The sequence below is a fragment of the Egretta garzetta genome, unplaced genomic scaffold, assembly GCF_000687185.1.
Source record: "Egretta garzetta isolate BGI_Z169 unplaced genomic scaffold, ASM68718v1 scaffold280, whole genome shotgun sequence".
Lineage (NCBI taxonomy): Eukaryota > Metazoa > Chordata > Aves > Pelecaniformes > Ardeidae > Egretta > Egretta garzetta.
The window spans coordinates 673,206-681,598 of NW_009258219.1; the positions used below are offsets into that span (position 1 = coordinate 673,206).

General features: G+C 43.0%; 1 protein-coding gene across 1 annotated transcript in view; it reads right to left on the minus strand.

Moving 5' to 3' along the window:
* The window catches only part of MMRN2 (multimerin 2), a 22,323-nt gene that overhangs the window by 12,319 nt on the left and 1,611 nt on the right, over nt 1-8,393 (minus strand). The window lies entirely within an intron of this gene.

Below are 8,393 nucleotides of genomic sequence, written 5' to 3' on the forward strand. Positions count from 1 at the left end.
GGGCTTCCCACTTGTAGAAAGGGCTTACGTTGTGTCAGAAGTCGAATCGGTGGTTGATCCCAACTTGACGCTTTCTTTGGACAGTTATGAGCATTATGCAGAATGAATAGCATGAAAAAGCGATTTTGATAGAGTCTCAATAAAAACTTCCTGTAAAGGTGGTCATATTTCTTTCTGTCCATTTTTCTTTAGTGTCTGCTCACTGGTTCTCTCTCACTTGGTCTTAAAAGGTTAGTCGTGGAGCTGAAGTGCTACACAATATCATGTTTTGGTTTTAATAACAAAAACTTTTCATGGTTTCGAGTTCCATGAAGCTTATAAAAATCTATTCTTTCATCAAATAAGTAAATAGGGCTTATTATTCCCATTTGTAATGAGCTGCAATATAGATACGCATGCCCAAAGGTGAAACTTTTATTGCATTATTTTTTGCACATCTTGTCAAGCGCTTCCTTTGAGGAAACTTTGGTGTCTGTTACTAAAAATACTCCTTAGCTGTATTAACCTTGAGGGAAATTATGTCATTCCTTAATGTTAAGTGGAACAATTTAAATACTTACAAAGGCTTGAGCTAAAGTTCAGTGAGGCAAGCAGGACTTCTGCTGCTGGCACCAGTGGGCTCTGGATCAGGCTCTGAAGTTTCAAAGAGCTGCTCTTGCACAAACAGCACTTTCTGTATTCAGCCGGCTTCTAGAACACAGCAGCTTTGTGTTCTGCTTCTGTGTTTTTCCCCTTCTTTGTAATTATGTCGCTTCATTCACTGAATATATAACCAGCTTAACACCCTCTGCTTTTATTCTCTTTCATACGGTTTCCTTTTGATTCGAGCCTGTGCTGCCAAGGAGAGAGGAGCAGAAAGAAGCTGCTCATGTGAGGAGAGCAGAAGAGCTTTCTCTCCAGTCTGGTGAACGGTAAAGGTTATAACAATACTACAAATTCCAGCGAGGCTTAAGGGAACCCTGGCAAGTCCAGGGCTACAGATGTTTCATTTGTTCAGTTGCTTTTCCTGTTTTACATTCCAAGCAAATTAATCCTTTCTCTTTAACCAGGAAAAAAGTATCTGAATAATTCCCTTTACTAGACTAGGTGGGTTTTTTCTAGGCTTTCTTCTAAGCCCTTTATTGAATAGTCTCTTCACATGAAAAGCATCATCCATTTTTGCCTTATTTTAAGACTTATTTGTCTGAGGTTAAATATGTTTGATGATAAGGCATTATGTATTTAAATAAGATTCAGCAACTTTATGTTAGCTCAGGCTCTTTTTACTTGAACCTTTAAGGCCTTTAAACTAAAAACTGATCTTACAATGATTTTTTTTTTTTTTTTTCTTGTGTTGGGTCCTACTTCTGCTTTTATTGAAACATTGTGAAATCCAGGCCATTCTTTCTCTGACTCTAGGATTTGGCTGGGCCACCTTACATCAGAGCAAACAAAATAAACCCCACAGAACCGGGAGATAAAACGAGGTGGCTGGTCTGCAGCAACTACCGCTCTGTTCAGATGAGCGTGGGGTGGTCTCCTTCATACAGGGCTACACCACCAATGGAGCACGATGGTGAGTAATGCCCTGCAGCTCAGCTCGCTTCTTACACGCTTTATTTGTCTTAGTTACATGTTATGATTTGCACTGCAACGCATAATTTTAGACACTTCCTAGGTTGGTGGAATTTTTGCCTGAACAAAAGCTTCGGGACGTTGTTTTTCCATAAGTTTAGTTGTTCCTTTGGCTGTGGTAGTACAGCTGAGTTGTCCTTCACATTGGTTTCCTTGAGTTTCTGTTCTCAAGGAAGCCAGTTTCTATATTACTTCCAAAACTCCTGTCCAGCCATTCCTGTGTCTACCACTGACAGAGCACAAAACTTTTCGGGTCTGGGTCGCTTTCCTTTTCCATACAGTGCAAAAGGTCCCAGATAAACAATAATTGCTGCTTAAATGTGCTACAAGATGACAATAGAGGACTCTGTTCTTCTAATTTTAAGCGAGCAATTTTCCACTAACTTGTGCAGAACGACTCCTGGTTCATACCAGTTGAAGCAGAAAAGAAGTATGGGGCTTTAGCTACGGAGTAATCCGTGTTCTGTTTTTCCCTCAGTGCAAAATTCTCACTGGCAAGGGAAAGCAGCCTCAATAAAACAGAGGTAAAATATCATATTTAAATTAATCTAAATCAGGACCGTGCACAGTCCTGTCTTTTTATTCATGAGGGAATGCAGAAGGTATTCGTGTTGAAAACGGTGCTGGCTCTCCCAGGGAACACGGTGTGCCACGGGGTTTTTAATTAGCAGACAGCAAGTAATCACTGGTGGTCTGTCAGTGCGTTCTCCGGCTCCTTCTGAGCGGCCAGCAGTGCTGTATTGCCATCAGACAGCAGAAACACTCGTATTTCTCCATCTTTCCCTTAGGATGAGTAGAGCTCCCTCTCGAGCAGGGTCTGGGATCTTCCCGTGAGTCACCCCACCAACCACCCTGGCTTTTACCCGGGTTTAAGCAGACTGGCTGATTTGCAGTTCACCTTAACAAGCTGGGCTGAAAAGGGTGGCCGTGGCAGTTTCAAACGTGTGGATTTCCATTACAGCGCTGGAAATCTTCCAAAGCCCTAAGTAATGCTGGTTGCATGCCCCTCTCATTCCAACAGTAGTGCCAGCTTGGCTGTTATCAGCTGGGACTTGTCCTGCGGAGCCTCCTACAGACTTAGTGCAGTGAAGGCTTCCTGAGCAAATCCCATCCTGAACCTGGAGCCTCCCTGGGAGCAGGAGCTCAAGAGAAAGCAGGCTTGGCTGGGAGCTGGTTTTGAGCCAAATCCAACTGTTGTACAAGCTACTTCAGAGAAATAAATGCAAGAGGTTTTTTCCTCTTCACAAAGCATCCACAGCCATTACCTCCTGTATATTATCCTCCCCACAATAGCAGCTCTACAGCCTGCTCAGAGGGCAGCTTACGCTTGGATTTCATCTTTTCATTCCCACAGAGTTAAGTTCGCTCCTAGTATAGCACACTCCCTCCTTTGTCAGGCCTTGTCTTGAAGCAGGAATCGTAGCCGGTGGCCACCTACCAGCACGGCTGTGCTGGTGCTGGTGAGTCAAAAATGCGCAGGAAGCCAACCTTCCCGGGTGGCGTGCACTCAGGGCGCAGGGAATGTGCACCAGAGATTGCTCTGATCATGTCGTGGACAGGAGGGCAATTTTGTTCAGGGCTGGCTACTGATCACTCGTGAGGGTCAATACCCCTTGGACAAGTAGGAAGGCACTGGATCCCCACGGTACTAGTGCTGATGGTGGTTCTGCGGCTATGCCGAAACAAGAGGTCCCTTGCTATCTACTGGAAGAATGAATTGCTGCAACTTGGACTACTGAGCTGTGAAATAAATTGGTCCTTTGGGCACAGAGGGCTCGATAACTCCTGTATTGCATGCAGAGAAGCTGTCATTTGCATCCAATATGCTAAAAGGGAGCCATTTCACCTGCAGCTGTGCAGCTCAACAAGAGCCAAATATCAGAGAATTTCCTGAAGTCCTGGAAGGAGCCAAGTGCCTAACTTTGATAGGAAACCATTGCTTCTATCAATGAACTTGGCACTGGGAGAGCTGTTGTTGAGCACTCAGTGGCCATTCCACTAGTTTGCAGGGTGTCGGGGGCTGAAGATCACATTTAGCTGAGTTTCATCCAAACATGTTTTATTTTAAGCACCTGTTCTGTGCCCTGTCGTTGGGAAATTTCAGTATCCCGTAAGCTTCTTAAGAAAGTCCCTGTCTAGTTTTGAACAAATAGATGGGTCAGTGTGAAACCAGTCTTAATTAAATCAGTGGCTGTTTTCCTGTAAAAGCGGGCCAAAAAAATAAGCTCTGAAGGTTGAGCATTGTTCTGACTTCCCCTAGAATAAGGCTGATTTGGGTTTTCTCTGCTTGCCTACGCTTCGGAGGACAGTTGGTCTGTATTTTGACACCCTGGGTAATCGCAAAGAGAGGCCTGTTGCTTTGTGGCTTTCTCAGTGCCAAATTAGAGGAAGAGGTGTGTGTTTCGGTGAGATAACGACACGCCTGGTTGACATCAGGAAGCCTTCCTCTAATCAAGGGTGACTTCATGGAATCATGTGTCCAGGCCTCAAAGTATGTTGATACAATTAAGGATTTACTTATGCTGAAGATTTCTGCCTTTCATATTTATAGTTCAGGTGGGGGTTTGTTTTGTTTTGTTTTTTCATTGTTTTGCACACACTGTAATTGTAAGAAAAATCCCAGCAGATGACAGGCTGAGTGTCTGTTTATGGATTAGGGAGAAAGAAGGAAAACTAAAGTACCTACCAACTGGAGGGAAAATCCAAAACAGGGGGCTACTTGGCAATGATTACACTTTTGGAAAGACAGAGAGGTTCTGTGAGATTTTGGCGTAGATGGGAAACCAGATTTAGTTGCTTTGCTCCTTCCCATCTCATCGCCGCAGCCCATGTCTCCCTTAATGTGTGAGCCGTCCATTTGGGGACCAGATTTGTCAGTGTAGTTACTGAGGGGGGAAGTTAAAAATAACCTCTGCTTTTTCCTAAGATTATTTTTATCCTGGAACATTTAAGTGATCTGGTTTACAGTGTTACTTGACAGACAGGTCAGGCCAACTGAGGGTACGGGCAGCTTTGGGCTTTGCTGTCAGAGCTAGCATGTGGTGGGATTGCACCTTTTAGATGCTTCATTTATCTTTTTTTTTTATGAAATATGAACACTAAGTGCACGAAATCTGAGTTGTCAGCCTGACTGTTCTTGGTGTTGCAGGCACGTGGATTAGATTAAAGCCAGCCGGCTGCGATTCTGCTCAGTGCTGAGAAAAGCTAGGAGCCTTGGGCTGCAGTGCTCCACTAATGGTGCTTCAGTGCACTGCTTGACTTGAGAAATAATCTCTAAGGAGGGAAAACAAGCCCTTCTGAGTGTAGCTGCAGCAGAGGTCTTTCCATGGATCTCAGATCAACAGCAGTAAGTCTGCGGCAAAGGTAGTGAGAAGACAGCGTGTTCTTCCCAGGGCAGGGAACCTGTCCGTTCAAAGGCTGGGTCCCCATGTTCCTGGCCCTCACACAGCCCCATGGAGAGGACATGTGTGCCTAGTCCTGTCTGCCCAGGTCTGAATTGTACAGCCTAAGGGAGGGCACACAGGTCTATACTTATGTGACCCTTTCTTTCAGCTCCCCTGAGAGCAGCTCATCTGTCATTACCAAGTATTTGATGGGAGTGGCTCTAAAGAAAGAAAAATCTCCAAGCTGGTTTGTCAGTTTTAGGATGAGGTTTCACAAGCTATCAGGTGTGTCATCCGCATAGCAATTGGCAGGATAACAGTAGCGATGTATTATCTCCTTGAAGTATTTATTACCCCTTTCCATATGACTTGATCAGACAGCAGTTGAGTTGGTTACACCTAGTGGTAAGTATTAGAGTAGGTGATGAGCTAACGCAAAGCTAATGAAAGCTCTTATTTGATATTTACTGGATCACTCCAGAACTTCCCCATATCTGGTCATGTCCCAGGCACCAGGCCTCAATTCAGCTGCCTGTACCCACACACAGGAGAGCCACCAGTAACACCAGAGTGTTCCCATCAAGTTCTGCATTAGGCATCTGTTTTATATGGGAAGTGAAGAGTGCAAATTACCTATTTTGGGTATTATGCATTGAGTACTTATGAAATCCAGAACCTGCTTTTACCATGCTTGACACTTGCTCTTTGTCTTCCATCACTAAAACAAACGCTAATACAGTCCAGCAATTTCACGGTACAGATATCCTCACATACTTGTGCTTTTATTTCCCTTTTTAATTCTGCAGAAAGTTTGGGTGCACATGGATCAATTTACCTCAGCCATAGAATAAAATATCTAAAGTCAAAGCAATCAGCTCATATGAGGTACAGCTGCTGGGGAGGAAAGAAAAAAGGATTATTTCCTTTGGAAAATTGCCCCTTTTTGATATTTTTTATTTTGTGAATAACAGGTACAAACACTTGTCCACTTTGAACATGCAGAGCTTCTCTGGTGCACTCAGATACAAGCAGCAGCCGAGATACTCAACTGTTACCTAGTTCTTCCTCTAAAGAATAGTTGAAACAAGAGGATTACAATCCATACATTTGTCTTTTTCACAAAGTCACCTAAAGGCCAGTGAGTTCTTACTGATTTTCTTATTTTGAAACTCTTATTCTAATAATCTTGTTGTTCTGAGAGGAATTCATTAGGGAAGTAACATATCTCAGCATTTGACTGGGATCTGATGAGTCATTTCACCAGAGGATTCTGACTAGTTACTAGTCATGATGGTCTCAATCATGCAAATAACTGCAAAAAGAAAAATAATAATCTACATTTTTAAAAAATCTGAGAATATTTTTTAACAACTGCTATTCCTAATAGATAGGGAAAATAGCAAGAGGTTGGAAAAAACCACATAATTTTTGTTAGAAAATTATGAGAGGTGAGACTTTGTCTCAGAGACATAGATTTTGTTTGTTTGTTTCCCAGTTCTGAAAGTGAAGTATTTTCTTATTTCAAAAGCAAACTAGAAGTGGGACATAGTTTTGGTAGAAAATTATTCTCTGCCACCCTGGGCTTTTTTATGGCATGTCTTTATCTCCCTATATCTCCTTAATTCCTGACTAACTCCTGATGCTTTTCTTCATGCTCTCCCTTTCATAGAATCGTTTAGGTTGGAAAAGACCTTTAAGATCCTCAAGTCCAACCTTTAACCTAACTCTGCCATTCCACCACTAAGCCATGTCCCTAAGCACCTCGTCTGCCCAGCTTTTAAATACCTCCAGTGATGGGGACTTGACCACTTCCCTGGGCAGCCTGTTCCAATGCTTGACAACCCTTTTGGTGAATAAATTTTTCCTAATGTCTGACCTAAACCTGCCCTGGTGCAACTTGAGGCCATAGAGATATAAGCCCAGTTCCTCGATGTTTTTCCAGGGCGTGTGTCATGCTTGTAGGGAGGAAATACTGGATTCATGACAGCTTCTTGTCTGTGCATGGCAGGGTGCTCCAGCCACAAGCACCTGACGTGCACTTGAGGACTTCAGGCCCTGAAGGTACCTTGCTTCAACCATTTGCAATGGCTTTTAGCTTTTGGAGTGCAGTTACGAGGGGAGCCACGCTGTCCCTTCTTATTCACACTCTCTCCCCTGACTTTTGGACATAATTCCTCTAAAAGTCTCAAATTTCTTTCTTAAGATGTACCAGCTTCCTGGGCTTGCATGCACGATAAATGTGATAGCTCTAGAAAAAGAACAAATACCTTAGAGCTATTGCCAGGCAAGATTTTGATTGCCTGTAGTCATCAACAGAGCTTTATAATTGGGAAGATTGTTATGATTTGACTCATTATACAACTATCTCCGTAAAGGGAGGATGTATTTCTCTTCTTGGGAGGAAATTAGGATGAGTAATAGCTGCTGCTGAACTGAATTATATGAGCTGGTGCCGAACAAAGTTCCATAGCAAAGGAAGAAATCCCTATTAGGACAGTATATTACAGCCTCTTGTGGACCTATACATGTACCTTTTTACACCATTGAATTTTCATGGCATTTATAGTTTTCAGAATGCTTTCAGCATTTCAGCCAGCAATCAGATGATTGCCACCTTGCAGTGTAATGTGGGAGTCCAGAGTACCACTTAGGCTTTGTTTTCCTTCCTCTGACAGTGTCCGAAATGCATTAACTGGGAGTTGGTGAATTAACAGTGCATGTCATTATCGAGCACTACCCATCAGGAAACTGGACATCAACACTTACAGGCTTTAGAAAATTACTTAAGGGTAATGGTGGGAGGCACAGGTTTGTGGGAAGATGTAGTATGAAGGGCAACAGGGTTTTAATACGCTCGCTATGCTGTGTGCAGGAGGGAGACCTTAATTTTACATACAGATGAGATTGCTTACTTTAGTCTGCCTGAAAGGGAGGCGTGACATGAGCAAGGCTTTGTAGTCTCTTTTTATCTCCCTTTTTTCCTTTCCTCAAGAGCATTTAATGGGAAAAATGCCAGAGCATCCTAAAGCACTGAGCTGTGAACAGCACTCACTGTGCTGCTGTTTCAGCTCTCCCAAACAGGGCTCTGCAGTACCCATCCATCAGGGCCATTAAAGATTCATTCACTGTCCTGCCTGGTTTTCATCTATTTTAAACATTTAGAGACCTACTTATGTGCCCTGTAAAACTTACAAAAAATCGTTGCGTTTGGAAATCTCTTTTGGTGAAGTACATGCCTTTTCCACTCAGGCTGGCTACTCTTCTGCTATAAGTTATAGGTCGTGAAAATCTTTGGGGGGGTGAATTTGTAGTAATTTTCATGCTTATTTATTGTTCCTTACTTTGTTATATTTACTCCTCGCTATTTTTGTTTTTTTAACATCCCACCATTCTCTT